General features: G+C 48.2%; 1 protein-coding gene across 2 annotated transcripts in view; it reads right to left on the reverse strand.

Moving 5' to 3' along the window:
• The window catches only part of LOC119396293 (transcription factor GATA-3), a 257931-nt gene that overhangs the window by 166216 nt on the left and 69438 nt on the right, over positions 1–22277 (reverse strand). Inside the window, exon 1 of one of the 2 annotated variants that reach the window (XM_049417032.1) lies at positions 1437–1555. The exons of the other annotated variant lie outside the window; for it this stretch is intronic. The gene's annotated coding sequence lies outside the window, so the exon portion shown is untranslated. Of the gene's footprint in view, positions 1–1436; positions 1556–22277 lie in introns of those variants that run through there. 2 annotated transcript variants of the gene reach the window in all.

The following is a 22277-nucleotide window of genomic DNA, read 5'->3' on the forward strand; positions in this document are numbered from 1 at the left end:
TAATGGTTGTCGCGGCGCGACATCGCGTTAATCGCCTTACTGGAGACACATTGATATACATTATAGACTGACTGAAATTAATCACGTGGTAGAGAGCCAGAGGTGCTGTTCCGATGGAAGTTGAAACGGCAGGCGTTTTGCTTTTCTGCCTCCGACTCTGTACTTCGAAGGCGTGCGAAGGGTAGCGAACCGGATGTGCGTCTAGCTAATCTCCCTGCCATTCTTTGGCTTTCTCTCTCTCTACCTTGTATTGAGCAAATGAGGGCTTAGAGAAATTTATCTAATGAAGGTCGCAATAATTACAGAGATAACGTTCACGTTAGTTGTTAAGTTCTGATGAGTTACAGAAGGCAACGTTCAAGCATTCAGGGCATTTACAGTGTTCATTAATAACATTCAATAAGTGATACGGTTTTACGTGTCAAAGGCAAGATATGATAATGGGGCAGCGCCGAAGTAGGGTACTACGGATTAATTTGACCACTTGAAGTTCTTCAACGTCAACGTCTCTTCTACAGAACGTCGATGTCTATGCAGTCAAGTCTTCGGATAGCGATGAAAAGGAAGACGTAAAATAATTCTCCAGTCTCTGCACCACGTGCAAAGTAACCAGCGCAATAAACGTCTCCGCATATCATTTCGATAAATATGCTTAAGGAATTGCTTGGAATGGTCTCCGGCATAGAATCCAATTTAGTTTGGCTTTCGATGGCCAGGTACGCCATGGCCAGGCCCCCATGCAGCGTGCGCGAGAACAAGAACAGCTTCTTAAGTAGTTGAAGCTGCAGAGCACCTGGCGTCCAATGCGTCGTATATCAAAGACACGGCATGTTATATCGGCAGCGTATTACCAGTGGCCAATCGATCAAGGTACATAATCAATTCCCGTACGCGGGTGAGGCAAGTTCCCAACGAGACTGAAACCAGTATTCCGCTATTCTAGTTTGCGTACTGGTTTTCTTTTAACCCGGCTCCCACATTTGTATTCCGTAATCGCCAAGCGTCCCCGTTAACCGTCCGCACATACAGAAATAACTATGCAGTCCAGATAACGCATTTCCCTGGACTGACCGCTATAGCGGAACACATATTGTAACTACATCTGCGGTTGTGTGACCACGATGTGGACAAGGGCGTTTTATAGACTTTTTCACAGGAGAGAAGAAACACCTTTTGTGACTGTGACACGGGAGTACAATGGCTGACGTCACTGCCTCTGCAGCGCATTTTTGAAGGAGTCACGCCTATTTAACACAGCCCAGATGGGATTATGGCGGTGCCGAGGGATCCTTCTACGAGAAGGTGTATAGAAGCTATGGGGAGCTGAGGGGATCGTAGGAAGCAGATATCTTGATTTTCAGTCTTAAAGGATGCGCGTGAAAGAACGCGCGGAAATGATTGGGACGACGCTGAGAAGTTTTGTGCGTTGAACTTACCTCGCTGCCCTTTGAGGAACAGCTGCTTCCAAATGCACCCTCCAGTGGAAAAAGCCTGCAGGCGACAACGGTTTCGGCCTACTCCAGTCAGTGCAGGCAGAACCCCTCGTCACTTAAACACTGCATCCGAAATCCGTGAACGCTTGGATGTAGCACTTTTTCTCACGGTCCTGAAACCTCCAGTTGCTTCCTTCTCTACACCAACAACAACGTGTGCGGAGTGTGCGAAAGGTACACAAACGATCGTTGCACCGGTGTCTTACGTCCCGGGTGCTGCCAGAGGTATCGCTGCTGTCTTGTTCCGATGCAGCACAGACTCCGAACACCCAAAACCGTACAAGAAAAAAAAAAAGAACAATCTTGGCCAATGCTCACATAAACGGCCCACCGATGCAAACACCGTGTATGGTCAGGCGTCGGCGGTGTTAGGCGCGCAACAACAACACCCGCGCCGCTTCAGAAAGTGACAGTGCCTTCCTTTGGCGGTGTCCCGCGCCGGCGACACAGCCCTGGTCATGCGGCGCTAGCGACGTCGGCGACAAGTCCTCGTGCGCGCGCACCACCACCACACACACACGCTGCCCCGAGAGAGAGAGGTGGTCTTTCGGCCGTGCGCCTAATCCACGTGCTCGGCGCGATGTGGTTGCGCACCCCGAGAGTGTTTCCCGCCGCCAGTTGGAAGAAGAAGAGGAGGAGTGCGTGTTGGTGAAGAGGAAGGGAAGGGTGTGAAAGGGGTGTAGTAGGCAGGCGAGAGGTGTAGTCGCGGTCGCTCTCCCGCCGCGCATGCACCAGGAGACGGCCTTGCCGAGGACGAACGTTTCTTCGACGGCCGTCGAGGTCTCAACCGGTCTGCATTGCGGACGCCGGTCGAGTGACTCCTCCCGCGGGCGTCGCGCGCGGCCATCTTGGGCTGGGTCACGTGTCGCTGCAGCCTTTTTCTTGACGTCGTTGTCGATGACGCCGCGAAATGGAGAGAGCGGGCGGCGGCAAGACCGACAGTGTCGTCCGTCCTCGCCGGCTAGCCAAAGAAAGACACCAGTAGTTAAGAAGGGGGGGGGGGAGGACTGTTGCTCGTCACTGACGACTCTCTTGTGCCTCGGAAGAACGGGAACAACGTGAAAAACGTCGGACCTCTGCTGTAAGCGAGTGCTGTGAAGGGACAACCATATCCGCGGGCGACGGGGCTTCAACGGCGGCGACCGTTGCCTTGGAAACTATAGGCGCAACGTGTATGGTACTGTGCTGGTGGTGGGTGCCGCTCACGGCAACCCTCCCCCAATTTCTCCGCATCCTAAAGCTTCTCATTGTCCGTTACATTTCCTCAAACCCGGAACCAAAGGAAGCGGCGAGGTTCCGGGAAAAAGAAAAAAGTGCAACGATTTGCAATCGTCACGCGTCTTCTAGGTTCGTCTTTGTTTGCTGGCCACGTTGGCGCCCGCAAGAGTGACGCGTTTGTCGTGCTCTCTGATTCCCATGTGCAACCGCCGCCCCGCATTGCCCATCTTCTCAGCACAAGCTCTTTCCGAGCAAAACAGTGTTGTTGGCGCTGCTTTTGTTCACATTTTCTTCTTCCTCCTCAGACAGCCTAATTGGCATGACGGATAGGAAGCCTTGAAAGAGCGCCCGCAACCACCCGCCTGTACATGACAAACAAACAAATGGACAAACAAACAAATCGTGCGGCCTCTCTCAAACTAGAGACGTCTCCCGTGGCCGTTTTGCAGAGAACATCCTATTCTTCGACTGCGCTTGCAACTGTAGCCCCGTTCTGTTTGTCTAGGCCTGAATGGAACCGCGCTTTTGCAAGCGCTCTAGATGCCTTTCGTCGAACGCTGCCGGTCTGGTTCTTCCCGAAAGTGGCGCGATACTCCGCAGTCCTTGCGGCTCAAGGACGGAACACAGCTCGGGGCGGAAGAAATGATTACCCCGTCGCTGTTGACGCGTGCCACCCGCCGCGCTGGTCCTTTATTGGGCTTCGTGTCCCACGCCTGGAATCGTCCGCCCGCGAACAGTCTTTTGTAGCAGCCTTCCTTCCCCATGGGCGCATTCCCTCTTTTTTTCTTTCTTTTTTCTCGGTATCTTCGAAAGATCCTCGAGTACACGACTGTTGCATGCGCGTCGCCTCCGTTTCTATATACGTCGGCGACCGAAAATGGCTGAAGGTGAAAGTGCAACCACCTCGTATCGTCTAGTTTCCGTAAAAACGCAAACTCTCGGTCCTTATTGCGTCATTGCCATGCCCACGAAGAGCTTTCAAGTCGCATTTTATGAAACAATAGATTCAACGAAAATAAGGCCGAACAGTAGCATTCCTCCTTTCCCTGCTCGTTGTGCTTTTTTCGGTGAAATGCACCCCAACACCACAAAAGCTTTTTCAAAAATTACTGTGGGGTTGTCAGCCCTCACTGTTGCCTGTCAGCCTACGCATTGTTAACGAGGAACCTGTCGTTAGGGGTATGCACTGTCACTGGAACTGGAAGCGGCTTAGGCACAACGAGCGGCAAAGGAGGGGCGTTACCGTACTGCCTTACCGTTTTTGCGTACCGTATTTCCGTAACTTGCTAAAAGACTATTATGTTTCGTAGAGCGAGCGCGTCTTTTCACGCGAAGCTCGTACTGCGCTCATAAGCTTGCAGCACTCGTCAGGAAAGGTGTGGAAGTCCGATTGCACTGGGTCTGAGTTACTGCGGCCAGCAACGACGTCGCCGATGGGCTAGCGGCAATTGTGCACACTAGTTACTGTATTTGTTCCCCAAGGGGAACATATACGCTCGTAGGGAGCGTACACAGTAACTCTAGTACACACTTCCTGTCACCCGTCGACGTAACCTAAACCGCGAATACATGCGTCTCATTATCCGACGCCACCTACAACAGTGCAGCGCGTGGCATATCACACCAACAAAAGTCGGGACTGCGCTGCAGCGTGTCGGGTGCGTGTGGACGCAAGCGCACAGGCAACGCTTAGGACCCACCTCTACGAGTATTTGACAACAGTGTGGGGAAGTGGAGAACCCCTCGAGTAGCTGCAGATTCTAGGGACCGTAGCTGCAGTGCTCTTGAAGCACCGCGGGAGGAACTATTCATCTACAGTGCGACCGCGCGCACGGGTTTCCGGGCTGACAGTGGCGAGGCGCTGTTGCGGACACGCGGTTGCTCCTGCGCGCGGTAGGCTGCGCAGAGGACACTATGTGACTTCCTAAAGCTTTCTGGCCTCGCCTGCCGGGTGCTCTCTGTGACGTAACAGTACTCGTGTTTGGGTACGGGTGTTAAGCTCCTTGGAGGAGGTCACTGCACAAGCCAACTATAAGACGTGTCCTTCAGTTTGCATATATACAAGTAGTCCCCTTCCATCCTGCCCTTCTCTCCCGGTCCTTTTACTCAGTGATGACCGCCGTTCATGTATCAGATGCTTGAGCCAGACAGTTACAGCGCGGCTATCATTAAATGATCCCCTTTCCCTTACCTCCTAATTCGTATATATCCTCAAATAAGCAACCGCCTACTAAGCTCCTTTTTTTAGACTGCTGCCCGCAAAATAATTATAAACATCCCTCTTTTCCGTGTCTTGCGCGGAAACAGGAAATGACTCACGACCTTATATAACTGTATTTTTAGTATGGTATATTGATGTCACTGTTTTTAAAACACAATTTCTCAGCAGAAATCTGTAACGGCTCATATTTGCCCCGGACTACCTCTTCAGGGTGTCGTTCGCCTTTCCGACTGTGTTTTCCCGGTAATCTCTTACCGTGTTTCTCAAAGAGGAATAAATATTCATTTTGACTTGACCGATGGATTGATAAAGTACAACCTTAAGACAAGGCGACTCGCTGCCCATTGTACAAGTCCAGCCCCTTCTCATGATCACCAAGCTTGCCGGAGGTTCCGCGTTATACGGTCAACGACGTACAGTCACTGATCCAAACAACCTTAACACTTCCTAACGTGGAGCGAGTGCAACAACAAAGCTATATACTTAGGTTTGATGGCTAAAACGTGGCTGAAACCTAACATCCCTGGGTGTATCGTTTCCACCTGGCTTTCCAGAAACGACCAAGATTCATTGCACGAACACGTCGACTGCATGGTTAAAAGGGAGAGCGCGCGAAAACCATCACATGTTCTTGTTTTTTGTTTATATATGATACCCCGATAGTTTCGGGTGCCCGCGCAGCCGTGCATATATAACGAAGAAACACGAGTAAGGAGGTCAACCTTAGCCTAATTACTGCGTCACGCATTCATTATACTGCGGCGGCCAGGCTTCTTCTTCGTCTTCTCCCCACCCTCTCGTTCTTTTTCTTGCTCTCTGTATAACGCTTCGGCCCCGAAACTGTGTAACGTCTTCCTCGTTTGGCAACAAATTGAGCATCAAACCCATTATCACACGTCGTGTTGGTGCGCAGCCGGCTCTGTGTACCTCGTACAGTCAAGCTATAACACACGCTGGACCGCGCGGCGCGGTCTCGAACTCCCAACTTCTTTCCACCACGGTTAGCTGTCTCTCTCTCTCCGGGGGCAACAATTAAAAGCTGCGCAATAAATCTTCCGCACGGCAGCGCGTTAAGGGCGCGTGCGCTTCTTTAAGTGCGTGGACTCCGTGGCCGGCACGGATGTTGTTGCCGGGACCATCGGAACCGGAAGGCGCTACTGTGTGGAAGGCGTTAGCTCGCTTCAGCTATTGACGGGAGGAGTACACCCGGGCGTTGTACATGCGAGCCTGTTCGTGTGTGTGAAGGCCGTGTGAGAAGAAGGCACGCTCTTGACCAGCTGGACGCGACGTTTCATCATCGCCTGCTTAGTTTTCTTGCGCGCGCGAAGCATGCATGCACGAGGAGCCTTCGCGCGGTCAAGCACGTGAAGCACGCCGGCGGCCGGACGTCGACGTGACCGTAAAACCTTTTGTGGTATGTAACACCAGCGCACATCGGGCTTGCTGCAGCGGCTCACTTTTGGTCAGTCTCCTTTTTGTGTGTGTGTGTGTGTGTTCAAGCAGCTAACTAAATTTATACGCGCACTGACCTCTACAGGTCACTGACCTCATTCAAAAGAAAATTCCTCTTGAAGTGCACCGATAATGTCTGGCGATTCCTCTGCGCAGCTTATCTCTGAAACGAATTTCGAATCGGTGTATGAGAGCATGCTATCGCCGACGTGATGGTCCTGTTGTCTTTCGAAATGCTCTCCTGCGATACTTCCACAGAGACGCCTTTCTATATTTACATATAGTTATATTATATTTCTCGGCTGGGATACTTTCACAAACATACTTATATGCATAGACTTTTTATAAATTCCAGAGTTTTACGTGAAAAAACTGCAATGGGATTATAAGGCACACCGTAGTGAGTGACACCGGATTAAATTTGAAATCCTAGGCTTCAATAACGTGCGCGTATATATCTAACTGTACACTTGGATTTTGCATTTCTCCCCTACACAAAGGCCGCTGCCGTGGCAGGGATTCGAACTCGCGTCCTCCTGTTTATAGCAGCGCAGCAAAATGGCCGCTGAGTTACACGGCAGGTTTTCTACTTGTTTTCACTTATTCATAATTATTCATATATTCACAAATTCACAACCCCACAGCAACCTTGAAATAAGTCGGGTATGGGGACCGCTGCCTTTAAGAACGTCGGAATTACAGTAATATTTATAATTATCATCATTATCACCCAGGCTCCAGCGCACTATAAGCAGAATAATATGTCGGCGCTTGCCTATACTATACTTCGCTTTTCATCAGTTTGCGCAGAAGTGCTTAAAAACTTTGCTGTGCTTGAGAGAGTCTTGAATATCGAGAACACTTACGCCAGCCAAGTATTTGTAAATATTTTTTTTTTGTCAAATGAAGGTCTAAACTTTTTTTTTTTTGAACTTTCGCGCCGAAACTGTAGAGCCTTTGCATCAACTTCACAAATATCAAGATGTTTTCTCGTATTTAGACCGTTGTACCGTGTCAAAGCGCCTAGAAACTTGCGCGTTGAGTCTTTGACGCCCTTACAAATTCAGCATGGCGTTTTGTTATCGATAAACAATTAGCCGTCGATATCCATGACGTCACGGTGAGAAAGCGCGGCAGTTTCACAGCGGACTCGCCATTTAATTGTATCGCCTTTTCGCTTGCTTTCTGCCTCACCTTGCCTCTGCATGCACATACTCACGGTATACGATGCTAGCTCATATCTATTTAGAAAATTATATTTAACTAATACCGATTAACTAGTGCTCTTTAGTGTCTCATTAACAACCGTGTTGTCAAACTTATACCTGCACGAATGCCTCCGCAGGACGGCACTCTAATTAGCCCGAGCAATTTCTTTTTCTAGATCATTAGACTCGTCCATAAATCATTTCCTGTCGTATCAGCTTACGTCACGGCGTTAAATTTCGCGTTCCGGTAATCACAGCGTTATAAATGGATAAGCGGGAGTGAAGTTATAGATGTAGCTGAGATTTAGTTTCAATCAAACAGCCTCAGCTCAACATAATTAATGAATTGAAGTGCCTTTCGCATACAGGCATAGCAGGCCCTTTAAAGTGAAGCCATTCGTTTTAACGCGAATAGTTCAGCGCAGAGCGATGTACAGTCCTTTCTTTTCCTACTCCTATCGGTGTTATCCCCCCCCCCCTAATGCTTATATATTAAGAAGATACCCAATCCAACCTCTCGTTGTCCCGCTTCGATTGGTTTTCACCTAATCCCAGTGGCTTCCAATAATATCTCGTTAGATAAAGTAGCTAACGATGACTGGCGCGCATTCCTTGCTTTCAGACGGCCACGTCTATGCTGCCGCCAAAAAGACCTAATAGATTGTCAGTATTCGAAGATTAAAGCGAATCAACGGCTAGCCAGAGGGTGTTCGTGTGTGAAATTAATACGTTGAGCTGGCTGTTGCGTATAAACATTTCCACTGGAGAGAGGGATCACCTCCTTTCCAAGCTGTTGCACTGGGGTACAGAGGCTGACGTCGCTGCCACGGTAGTAGACTTTTGTGGGGGCCACGCATATTTGCAACAGTCCAGAGGGAACTACGGCGGCACCCAGGAAGCCCTTGTTAGAAAGGTGCATAGTGCTTTAAGAAAAGACGAAGTCATCATATATAAAAGTAGCTCGCGGTTAGCAAATTAAATTATATGCTTTGGTGTATATGTTCATTTTTCTCGAAACTATCACCTTAACAACGACGGCACCTTAACGTGAGCACTTAATTGGTATAACGGGGTTGCGTTGCAACCAACAACATTGAAACCGTATACAGCAGCAGTACCTCCACAGGTCTCACAACAGGTTAGCGGTACAACGACGTCACTAATTACATCCAGGAAAACCAGCACATTTGACTGGTGCCCGGGCATTGAGCTTCAGAAACTGCAGTGTTCCCTAAATCATCCAAATCGACTGCGAGCGCTACTGTGCAAACCAGCAAAGCTTTAGCAGAACTTGCTATTGGTCAACTCTATACAATAACGTCAACATTCAAAATCCAGAACGCTTCTCAGGCCTTACCTCGTTGACCATCTGACCAACGAAATCTGCAGCACTGTAAATCTTTCCAAACCGTATATCAGTGCAGATCAGCAATGCGCTTGCAAAGATATACCCAACACAGCTTTTATGACCTCCCAGCCGCTTGCCGCCATGCAACGGCGCGACTAATTAAAACGGAGACGCTTCAGCCGGTCCCACGACACTGGTTTTGAGGCATAGCCAGAGAAAAGTCCACTAAATCATGGAAACAGTATCAGTGGGCTCAACGCGCCGTGGCAAGGCAGGCAGCCCGCGGAGTTTCCACGGCGGTTTCCCGCAGTTTTTGATCCGCATTTCGCGCATATTAAGAAGCGACCCCGCACTGTGAACTGTCCCCCCCCCCCCTCTTTCTGTAACTGGTCATTCGCTCCTTCCCTCCTCCTCCTACGAGTCAGTCGGCAACGAATCCGCCGTCTAGCTGCATGCGAGCCCGTGGGATAACGCCCTGCGGGCTAGCTCTCTGGTCGTCGCACTGTTCTCACGGTACCCGCGGCCGCTCCCAAGACATGTTGAAGCAGCGGCAGGAAGCGGCTTAGCAGCTCGACACTGGCCGGTGCTAAGTGAACGGTAGACTACGCAGCCTCTTTCTTTCGCCCACGGTGCAGTCTACGCACCATCGAACCTCTTTATGTGGTGTTTTTATTCACCTCTTTCACTCCGAGACTCTCGGTTGACCACCGCTAGAGAGGCCGTTGCGCATCCGGTCGTTGTGTGCACGTTCGCTGTTTTTATGTTTTGAACGCAGTATAATAGCGTCGTATGCAGGCATTTGTGTGCGTTTTTTTTTTAATATGTACATTACGCGCACGCGTGATTCGGAGGGCCTGTTGAAAACGAAACAATCGTCAGGTGATGAGTGCCTCTGGTTAATGCCCGGATGACACCTCGTTAATGGCTCGGTTAATGGCCCGGAACCATATGTTGGACTTGATGCGGTGGTGGCGCTTGCCGCTTGCGTTTACGTTGTACTTGGACGTGAAACTTTCAACTGAAGTGATGGTTAGCAGTTGTTATCTATCTTTATTGCGTGTATTTCTTCCGTGATATTCTTCTTTTTTTTACCATCCATGTTCTCATGTTCTCGCTTATCGAGACCGCCAGCCCTAATCAGCGTTGAACCCAGCACATTCTGGAAAGTTGAATGTTCAGTAATGTTCTGACTGCACTTATGAATATGAGAAGGTTTCATTAACATCGCCTCTTCATCGACAGATTTTTTTTAAAGTTGTAGACACATGTCTCGTCCTTTTACTATTATTCGTAGGCTCTCATACAGATTCTCGTCCTTTGGTGGCCAGCTGGTACCTCAAACAGTTGCTTTTATACGATCGAACATGTGTGTTATGTAACCCCTTGTGTCATCGTACGAATTATATTTCTTATTTGCTTGTTTGTCGCATGTTCTAACAGGGATTCACCGTTAATTCTTCTATTTTCGCTCACTGCACACTATTAGCTCAAATCTTTCGGGTAAGTGAACACACAAGTGAAGAAGCAGTATCAACCGCTTCGTTAATTGTGACAAAATTCGAGGCAGAAATTTTGCGGTCCGGTGTAGGAGTTCTCTTTCATGTTTTTTGTCGCACAGAAGTGCCACCACTCATGAACGAACGCACGTGAACCTCGTTAATTATTCACGCATCATTGCAAGCACTCCCCGCGTAAACTGGCGTAAGTGTTTTTCGCGGCCCGCTTTTCCGTTCCATCAATGCCTCTTTGTCACGTGGCTCGCGTAATATGCATCTCTGTTTCCCGTCCTCCGGATCTTGCGTAGTATACAAATGAAACGGTGACACATTATTATTCTTATTTGTTCTTACTGCTCTTTAAGACACCGGTTAACCTTATTCGGTGCTAAGCAGTCCACCGGTGGCCTCCTCCGCTATCTAGCCGCACCGCTGTCGTCTTCGAGAATTTATCGATCCAGTTTGTTTTCAGCGCCATATAGAACGCGCTCGCATGCACTGAACGACGCTGAAAAAAAAAAGAGACAAACCAGTACGTCTTTCGAAGTTTTCCTTTGAAGAGTACGCGCGTGCATTGGCAAACGAGAGAGGGAGAGAAAAAGAGCATTACACTGTACGGGGCAAACACCACTGCAGAGACCCGTTTTTGTACGACCGTTTTACGCGCTCGTGTTTCGGGTTGTTCAGAGATTGGTGCACAGAAAGAGAGAGGGGAAAGAGATGCAAGGCAGGAGAGACGCCCGATGCGTGGTCGTATATTTTCCCAAATCGACGTGCCACAGTTTGGCGCCCGTCTGTCGGTCGAGAGGAGGAAAGAGAGGACCAGCAAATCCCCACGGAGCCATTCGACAACCAACAGATCTCTCGACGAACGTAACGAAACCAGCAAAAAAGCCCAGCGAAAAACACCGGCAAAGGCTACCAACAGAGGGACCAACAGGAAAAGATCAGAAGTGGAGCCGACAAAGGCAGCAAAAACTGGCCAACGGATCCAACAGATCCAGCTTGAAGGAACAAAGCAACCGTGCCCTGCCAGCAATGCTGCAGTGAAGCCAGTAACACACCAGCAGATGGCAGCAAAGTCCATCAATAGCCGGCAAAGCCAGCAGAAGTCAATAAGAAGGAACAAAGTCGCTATGTGGTGCCAGCAATGCAACAGAATCTACTCGAAAAAGCCAACAAAAGTCGACTAAGTCCATCAATAAACAACTTACGAAGCCAACAAAACATGCAGCGCCGGCAAAGCCGGTGTATAGTCAACACTGCCGCCAAAGCAGTCACGTAGGCAAGGCAAGTCGTAGTGTGTACGTCTTCGGTGCGGGTCGCGCAGGAAGCGGAAACGGATTTTAAGGGCCCCCGGCTTCTTCTTCTATGTGTCGGTTGTCCCCGTTCGCGAAGAAGCCGCGCACCGGCCGACTGCGCGATCCGCATCCCAAGTGAGCCGCTGCTACTACCGCTTTGCTCGGCGCCGGCTGTTTATTGGATATGGCTCTGACTTCAAGCTGCAATGAGCTAGCCGCTCCGCGGACGCCTTGGGTCGCCGACAGTCATGGGCAGTAACTAGTTACTAGTAACGCGTTACCGGTAACTAGTTACATTTTTCAGTAACTTGTAACTGTAACTAGTTACTTTTAAGTTAGAGGAACTTGTAACTGTAACACTGCTACTTTTTTCGCAGTAACTGTAACGGAAAATACCGTTACAGTTACTTCTGTCTTTATGAAAAATTATACAACAGCAACACTTTTTCGAACTTTCTTCTTTACCATATATCCTCTCCACCCCTCAACTTTCCAGAGTAGGGCTCCCCTCGCAGTTTAGGAGAGGAGGTGACTAAGCGTATTATCTTCCCTGCAGAAGGCCGAGGTTGGAGGTCTGTCATTAACGCAACATGTAAATCAATCGTGGTTCAACTGAACAGCCTGCTAAGTTCGCGTCCGTTTTTTTTTTCAGCATATATATACTTTTCGTCACTTGAGCATCTAGCTATGTTCTTGGTGTACAGGTGGAGGAGCTTTAGGATGCCATGTTTATAGTCTCCCTCGTCTGAGGCTCCGAGCTAATCGTGTTTGACAGGTGGCTAGAAAACAGCAGAACGCGAAACGGCTAAGGCCAGAAATTCCGTGAACTAGCGAAGCGATATTTTAAAACTTCTTTGTAACTGGTTGTAAAATGTTTACTCCGACTTAATGCAACAATTATTAACAAAATGACAGACGTTTCACCCCCAATGCAGCTGGCATCCTAAAAAAGAAAAAAAAATGAGCCGAGGTCAACCAGTCCACTAGTCACACATGTCCTTGTAAATGTCCAGTGGGGGGCCGCGGCTGTTTTTGCAAGCCGCGGCGAATGAACCACGATTCCAGGAGTTGCTTTTCCCCCACCTTCGTTCACAAACCGGCGTCGTCGCATTGTTTAGGTCAAAGCTATGACCTGTCATCCAGCAGTGCTCAACAAGCTCGGTCTTAGAACGCGTTGCATGGGCTGCTTTAGCGACATTCCGCTTGAGTTCTTTAGGCCTCGTTGATCATTTACTGCCCGTTTCGCCGATCCCCGCATCGCACATTTAGATACCGCCATGATCATCCGCAGGTGTGCAGTCTTAGGATTTCGTGAACACACGTTGTCATGTTCCAAGGTATAATAACGGGACTTAAAAACGGTTTGTATGCCCAGCGGACCGGAAGCTCTCCGAACAGAGTCTGACACACCTTAAACATATGGAGCAGACACAATGGACGTCGTAACCACTCGTGATGCACTCCCCGCTGCTCTTCTCATGCGCTTCTGGGTATAGTTAATAAACGTCTTAGGATATACTGCCGTCGTTCCAGTACATCAACCACGTTTTCCACTTCAAGTAAGAGGCGTTCAAAGTGATTGCTGGTGTTGGGCCCCCTTTTATGTTTCCTTCGTCTAGGGTTTTACGACGTTCAAACCTTATTAAATAAATTCTATAATTTGATTTGTGATCTATTATTTTATACAGTAACGGAAAAGTAACGACGTTACTTTTGCACAGTAACTGTAACTGTAACACGTTACTTTCGGAAACTCTGTAACTGTAACTGTAACAGAGTTACTTTTTTGGCTTAGGTAACTGTAACTGTAACACTGTTACTTTTTACTGGTAACGTGCCCATGACTGGTCGCCGAAGGCGACGACGCGTCGCTGATCGCTTTTTCCTTCGCAAATCAACACGGTTGCAAACCCGACCGTGGCGTGTTTAGGAATAACCAGGTAAAATCAAATAAGTAGTGTGTATCGTGGCAGGGATGGTACCAGAATTTTTCTTTTTTTTCGCCCGCGGACAGGCATGCTCCGATGAAAGAGGGTTATCAGGGCCATCAGTGCACCGCTGAACAAACTATACCCAAATGTTCGTTCGTTAAACTGCGCTACAGTTACAAGATACACTAGGCTATAGAAAAGACGCACCGAACGAGGACGACACCACAAGCGTGTCGTCCTCGTTCCGTGCGTCTTTTCGCACATAATTTACCTCGTAAATGCAACGCAGTTTAACGAACATGCAAAACCAACTTGCTTAATACCTCACCCTGTTGACGTTTATACCCACACGTTTTGATTTCTGGCACTGTTGGAGCAAGTGGAGGGGGGTGGGGGGGAGGCATCGGGAGACAGGATGAAATTGCGTAGGAGATGACACGCAAGAGCATTAGCCTATAAATGAGGAGGAATTGAAGTCTATATAATATGACAAGGCACAAGCGCCCACTTGGATCCTCATTTACGAACCTTAGCGTCATCTCTCACGACTGACAATTCAAATCTTTAAAGCTAAATAGTTAAGCAAGGAGTCGAATGTTATATATAGTGGGAGACCGCTCGATACGTGACTGAGGACGGCGAATAACACGAATAACACGCCTCGCCTGTAGGGCTCGTCTGTCGCTCTGCTTTCCACTACAAGACACCAACTGTAACTGATTGGCGCGTGTTCCTTTTTTTTTTTTTACAGAATTGTAAGGATTGAGATAAATTTATGTACATGTCCGCCGCGGTGGTATACAAGGATTACGGTGATGGGCTTGCGACCCGAAGGTCGCGGGTTCGATCCCGTCCGCGATGGTCGCATTTCGATGGAGGCGAAAGGTCAGAGGCCCGTGTATACTGCGCGTTGTCAGTGCGCGTTATAGGACAGCCGCTGAGATGCTCGAAATTTACGGAGCCCTCCACCACGGAATGCCTCATAATCATATCGTGGTTTTGGCCCGCAAGACACTAGAAATTATTAAGTTATGTACAGTGTCCTGTCCACCACATCTAAGTGTTGACCACACCTCATCACTGTTCACTCCTGTAAATCTGAGGCGTTTATTCTTCTTCACGAGGGATATATTTCAGTTATACGACGTCTAATCACGGTTCGTTAAACACAGTACTAAATTTCCGAATTAAATGTTAAATATCAGATTCTCCAAGGTCTTCAATACTAACGAGGGGTTCACTTTTGGAGGGGAAACAGCGCAAGAGAAGACGAGGACAAGAAAGGCGACGCACACAGAGCGCTGACTTACAACACTTTATTGGTAGAAAGGGAAAGTGTTGTAAGTCAGCGCTCTGTGTGCGTCGCCTTTCTTGTCCTCGTCTTCTCTTGCGCTGTTTCCCCTCCGATGTCTAACCAACACGCCCAAGCTTCGATACTAAGTTCACTTTTGCCTCGGTTCCGCCTTATGCCTCTCTTCCTTTTTCTTGAATTCCATGAAATTATTTAAAATAAAGATACTACTACTACTATACTACTACTACTACTACTACTACTACTACTACTACTACTACTACTACTACTACTACTACTACTACTACTACTACTACTACTACTACTTTATATGTGGGCAATCCTAGTACATACTTATCTGGCAGTTCTCGAGCTGTTCGAGCCCTTCGATTGACGGAAACGCTCGCACTTCATCCAGTTTCCGCACACGTAAGCGTTCTATTTACTGCACGTGTCGGAAAGCGATAAACTGCCTCAATACCGCGAGGACAGCTTACTTAGCACGAAAAAAAAAATTTTTTTTTGACCTGGAAACTGCTGCAGTTTCAGGAGCGATTCATCGCTTCTGAGAGCAATGCACGAATGCACGCAAAGAAAGACCTCTGGCATGCTTCCCAAAGGTGATGGACCAGGCACTCTCTGATACGGTGTGAAGAAAGAGCGTGTATACCTTATAGGCATATATATGTGGTGATGGGCACGCTGCCACGAGGTGAACGCGTACGCTAACCAGACTACTGGCAATGTAAACGCGAGCTTCAGTATCACAGAGGCGCATATACGTTCACGGGTTAACAGCAGCATCTCGACATTCGATCGCATTAGCGCTTGAAAGGGGCCGCAAAACTAACGCGAGACCTTCAATCGGATACATTGCTGTTTGCAGGACGCATATACGTTTCACGTTTATCGCAATGCGGGCGTAATCGTTCTATACGGGATCCTGGAAGCTCGCCTGAGGCCGTTACGTGATTGGCCATACCAGGTAGACAATTATTTGGGACAGAGTAAATGAAAATGATATGTACATAGGTATATACACATAACCAACTGGCCCAACCAGTGTGAGACGAATGAGCGAAAGAAATAGACTTGGTAACTCCTTGTCCGTTTTTTTTTTTTTCGTTCTTCTTGAATTGGAAATTCGGTCATGGCCGTATATGCAGCTAACGCCTTGAAATCTTTTGTTTTTTTCGGCTAAGCTATACAGCAATCAGTCCAGCACGCTCTGAATGAAACTGTATAGCTAGAAAGTGTTCTCTCTCTCTCTTTCTCACACTCGCTCGTTCTTTTTTTTTTTTAATGCGAAGCATTTCTGAGCAAACCTTTGGCACTCTGAGCGTTTCTATCTATCTATCTATCTATCTATCTATCTATCTATCTATCTTATCCGCCTGCGTCTGGGTGCTCTCATGAACGCCTCCTTAACTTGGTGTAAACCAAAATTGGCATGGGAGGGTAATAAGATTTGACGAATATGACTGTCGGTTCATGACATGAATATCGTGAAAATCCTGTCGCGTACGTCGTCAAACCCTTTCCTCCAGACACGTGTGGCACATGCCCGTTTACCACGGGCCGCGGTGTACGGGTATGCGCCACAGGTGATTCACAGTTTATATCTACCAAGGAACGGCGAGAACAGACATTGGTAATTTAAATGCGAGAGTGTTAAGAAAAACCGACATCAGCAGCGTTTTCCCGATGAATGGAAATAATAAAATTTAGGATCCCAGCAGGGAATCGAACCCAAGTATTCTGCGTGGCAGTAAAGTATTCTACCACAGAGCCACGCCAGGTCTATAAACTAGTTTGGAAAAACAGCCTAGGCAGGCGTAATGTCGGTGCAACGTTAATTGTGGTTGTGGTGCTGGCTACAAGAAAGCAATAAACTCTACATGTGTACTCCTGTGATACAGGCGTCATATCAGATTAACGTCTCCAGTGTTGGCTCCGCTTTTATCGCAGTCTAATAAACATTACATTTGTACTCCTATGATTCAGCAAGCTATATTGAAGCATTGCTTAACGAAAGTTACGTATGATATTCACATGATTACACCATAAATTGCACTTAGTTTCGGTAATACTGACGTATGTACTCTAACAGGGACGCAGCCAGAAATTTTTTTCGGGGGGGGGGGGGGGGGGGTTCAACCATACTTTATGTATGTTCGTGCGTGCGTTTGTATGTGTGCGTGTATATATGCGCAAGCAAAATTGAAAAATTTCGGGGGGGGGAGGGTTTGAACCCCCCAACCCCCCCCCCCCCCCCTTGGCTACGCCCCTGTACTCTAACGTGAGTGCTGACGTTACGTCGCACCATAAGTTACCCTTTAAACGCCAGTGTTGTCGACGGCCCTGGTAAGCCCACGATGTGCACACAGCTACTTCACTTACAAAAACACGTCGATCCATCTCGTAACGCTTGGCTCAAAGCCATAAAATACAGCATAGAAGTACTCGCTGACTGCTTCGCGTGAAACAGATTCACACAACGCGTGATATCTGCCGAATTTTTTTCTTTTTGTTGCTCTCGTTACAATACTGCGCAAATTTGACATTGTACAGTCAGGAGGATCATCCGTGAACTTTCAAATCTTTCAGTGTGAACTTCGCTACAACAAATTTTGCGTGTCCTGACGTTGTCAAAACAACGGTTGTCGTCTATGGTTTTTTATAACGTCTTGATCCCCCCAGCTGTCTCAGATTTTGTCGTCTTCCTGTCGACATCGGCTTTTTTTTTTTTCAGATATTATTTCGGGAAGATTCACAGTGATGTGGAAAAAAAAAAACTTGCGAATGGATAGCTCGCACATTTGTTCATATAGATATTTTATAGACGCTCAACTACATGTCTGGATTTCTTGTTTTCAGAAGTTGTTTCGGGAAGACTCACAAGAACGTAAAAAAACATGTGAAAGGATAGCTCACAAGTTTATTCATATAGAGATTTTATGAACGCTCGACTATATATGTGTGGACATGGATGTATAGTGTATGCGTTATGTGCAAATAATGCACGCGGCTATCACCTTTTGATGGTCCGGCCATCACATATTGCAGAGCTCTAGAATGCGGTACCTAGGCCTTGAGTTATATGGGGCTTGCGTAAGCGCGTCGTAGACGTTTAGAACAACGTTTGTTCTCGCAAACCCAAACGCAACAGTATCACGTTCGGATCTTTGCGAAGTCAACGCAGAAAAGCGTCAGGCGCAGCTAGGGTATGCATGCTATCTTAAATATGATATAGAGCTTCGGAGCCGGGGCCCCAAGTCGCTTGCGTGCGCACACTCTTGCGTTTCTTTGTATTCTCCTTGGGTGTTGCTTGGGGTATCAAAGGAACGTAAGAGCGTGCGTACGTAGGCCGCTTGGGGTACCCGACTCTAAAACTCTCCAGCAGGAGCCGGAACGCTAACCCAAGGAGTGGTTCGCGTATGACGCATGCGCAGGGTCGATAAACCCAGAGATTCTTCAGGGTTTAATAGCGTCTAAACAAGAAAGAACGGAATCTTGAAATGATGAGAAGTAGCCGCTGGAGCCACGAAGTCCCTTTTGTCGAAACGTTAGCTACAACGGAATTCCTTATTCAAGGAAGTTTTTCACCATCTTCAAGTGTATAGTCTCTAGTTCGACCCCCACGCAAGCAAGACCGCCCAAGTCTGCCACACACACACGACGAGCGGGCACGTATCCCGGCCGAGTCAACTTCGACCCGGAAGCATGCTGTCGTGCGACTCTACCGCCACGCAATCGGACACGGGGAAGCAGCAGCTATGTGGTCCGAAGCGAGGTTGGTGCGTGGTCTTTACGGACCTCGCCACGGCACCGCCAAACCGATAAACAAGGCGAGGCGGATCGAAAGGCTCTCGCCGTCGAAAAAAAAAAAAACGAAAAAAAAAAAACGGGATCAGGTCATGCGACGGGACGTGCTCGGTTCGGCCACCACACAGGGGACGCTCTCTGACGACGCGCCCAGCACTTCCCCTCTCCCTCTTTCCCACTTCCAGCCACATACTCTACCCTCCCCCCAACAATCTTACCCTATCTATGGCGCCAGTAAAGCGCCGATGCTGCGACACCCCTCACCACTGCAAGCGTGACATATCAGCCGTGGGGTGGTGGACAACATGCCTTGTATACGAGTCCACCACGTGTATAGTCTCGACCTGATAGAATACTATGTGTGTGTGTTTTGTGTTTTCGTAGATAAGCGCGGAACGTTTTGGGCTATATACGAAAATGATAACTGTGGATGTGCATTGCGGGCGGTCGTATTGTGGAGTAGGAGCGGGTGTGTCTTTGTAACAGGCGTGGGAAAAGGGGCGTCCGATATTTACCGCTTCCACGCACGCCGCTGCCTCGATCCGTCCCTTCCGTTGCGCGCTCTTTTAGTGCGTTCGAAATTTCGGCGTATATATAGAGACTATGGTTCTTTAACACGCGTAATCTAAACGCCCTTTATACGTGAGAAACGGTTAAGATATACAAGCAAGAACGAAGCTTGGGAGAGGATTGGGGGAGGAAATAAAGATGCGTGTATACAGCAGAAAAATTATACACGAGAAATAACGATAAACAAAACTGTTTCCTATGTGGTGACTCTGTGGCTTGGGAACGATCTTGCACGCATACGCTAACCGGTGCGTGCTGCGTTATTCGGAAGTCGTGCGACCGCTAACTATCTCACGCAGTCAAGGCGCCAAGAAATTATGTTCTTCTGGCGTGCACGTGTACGACTTCGCTGCCACAGTGTGGTGTCTGCTACGCCTGTATGTATGCAGCAACTCGCCGCGCAAGCACTACGGAGCGAAAAACAAACAAACAACAACAACAAAGAAGACTCCAACGGCCACCGCCAACCCTCTGAGATTTGCACTGCATGCACCTGACCAATTCAATGCAGTGCGTTGAACACTGTGGACATCGCGTCGGCAAGTCACAAGGAGAACCAAGAAGAAGGGGCTCCTCCAAGAGCGCCTCTGCTTTGCCCCGCGGCGCCGCTCAAACGGAAGCTTCACGGAACTATTTAGTACGGTACAATGGGCGAGCCCTCCTCACTGCTCTGAAGGAGTGAGCCGGCGTGACAACCGGGACGTTACACTACGATACCAGAAAGTATTAGTACAAGGGCCTCCAAACGGTAGCGGGACCCTAACCTTTGCCTTTTGCGTTCTTGTGTTCGTCAGCCAATTTTCTGGCAACCACCCACCCCCACCCCCCTTCCAAAGAAGCCTAAAGATAATGGGCTTCTACTGATACTCTCTATTGTCGCGTAGCTTTTGCCCAACGCACGTGCGCGCGCTTCAAACTCCCCCCAAAACTGCATTTCCAGAATTTTCCAAAGGCTATTAAACTGTTGGTACGAGCAGACACGTCGTCGAATCGGGCTATTCGACAGCATGTTCGCGTTATGTGCAAACTCATTCCGTGCCAGTGTGACTGTACTTAGGGTCCGACGTTGGCGTTGTTATGTGGCCGGACTTGATGGTTGCGTGATCTTTTTTTTTTCTTTTATGGCGTGACCGAAGGACTTATACCGCAGTGAGATTTCGTGTCACTTATTTAAATCTGTGTTTTAACTGTTTCGAACATTTAGTGAAGGGGGCAGCCGGTGCTATATAGAATCGTCAAACATGTCCGATAAACAACATGCGATTTAAACGTATTCAATTTCCGATGCGGCTGGCAGGTGGCTGACACCGAATATAATACGACCATGTTACCATGTTAATTCGACCTCCATGTTAATTTATTTCTTTCTACCATCATGGACACGCGAAGACGCGCGCCAGCCGCAACGGCTACAACCAAAGCTTCTCGTATACAACACCACGACTTGTTACAGGAGGGCTGAGCAGAAGCCATAGTTATGTAGCTATTATGGTAGAGATATAACTGTTAGCTGCTACCATTCCAATCCTGGCAGAAGAATCGTTCTCTTACAAGCCTGTGTTATCATTGTCGTAGCTTATCCCACACCCCTATTCTGATTGCCGTGCAGTACTATATCAAACGTGACACGTGGTTTTCAGGAAGTGCCCCCCCCCCCCCCCCCCGCCCGAAAAATATTCCTGGCTACGGGCCTGACTCAAGTGTTTACTTTTACCGCCACGGTGGTCTAGTGGTTATGGCGCTCGACTGCTGACCCGAAGGTCGCGGGAATCGAATCCCGGCCGCGGCGGCTGCATTTTCGATGGAGGCGAAAATGTTTGAGGCCCGTGTACTTAGATTTAGGTGCACGTTAAAGAACCCCAGGTGGTCGAAATTTCCGGAGCCCTCCACTACGGCGTCTCTCATAATCATAGCGTGGTTTTGGGACGTTAAACCCCAGATATTATTATTATTATTATTTTAAGTGTTTACTTTTAATGGCAGCGTTGCTAACTTCACTCATTTTTATTCTAACTCAAAGCTAAACCAGCCCCAGAACAACAGCCTTCACCATGCATATGAGGCGAAGCGCCTCACTTATTTATCGGACTTCATCTGTTGTTCGTCGCGCTACTAAGCTTGAAGACGCGGGTTCGATACCCAGTCACGGCTGCCACATTTCGATGGGGGCAATATGAAGGAACACCCATGTATACGTCGATTTAGGTGCACGTTAAATAACTCCAGTTGTTTGAAATTGACAAGGAGGAGCCCCTCACTGCGGCGTGCTTCGTAATCACGGCACGCTTGGCACATGAAACCCCGTAATTATACATTACATTCGTTTGTTGTTCCGAACCTGAGAGTGCCAGAGATGTCCTTCTGCAATTTAGATTCGAGCATTATTTTTTTTTTATTGTCTCACATGCTCCTGTTCGTCACTGCTTACGTACTTTACTGGGAATGAACAACAAGTTCCATCATGCTTAACGATCGAGAGTTGTAAACACCCATGGAAAGAACGAAACACGGTTAATTTTTATTCCGTTGTTTACGCTTAAAAAAAGCGGAGACCTCTTTTTTTTTCAAAAAACGCAGTTGCGTAGCAGCGTACGCACAACGACTCGGTCCTGCTTCGTTTACGGCCACATCCAATTCCAACGGATGACCGCAGTGAAACGGCCGTTTTTTTTTTGTTTTTTTTTTTACAAGCGCGCTTGTTTACGTCTCATCTGCGGTCTATGAACTATACTCGTTTTTAAGTGAGAAAAGAAAGCAGGAAAAGTAAAAAGAAGACCACAGGCGAAGCTGCCGGACGCCGCAAGAATCGCGGCTTGCGTGCTCACACACGTGGTGTGTACTGCAGAAAGAGGCGCAAAATAATTAAGGAAGAATAAAAAACTAGAAAAAAAAACGACGCCATGTCCACTTTCGCCTGGTGCTC

This window comes from Rhipicephalus sanguineus, chromosome 6, assembly GCF_013339695.2.
Source record: "Rhipicephalus sanguineus isolate Rsan-2018 chromosome 6, BIME_Rsan_1.4, whole genome shotgun sequence".
In the NCBI taxonomy this organism is placed as follows: Eukaryota; Metazoa; Arthropoda; class Arachnida; order Ixodida; family Ixodidae; genus Rhipicephalus; species Rhipicephalus sanguineus.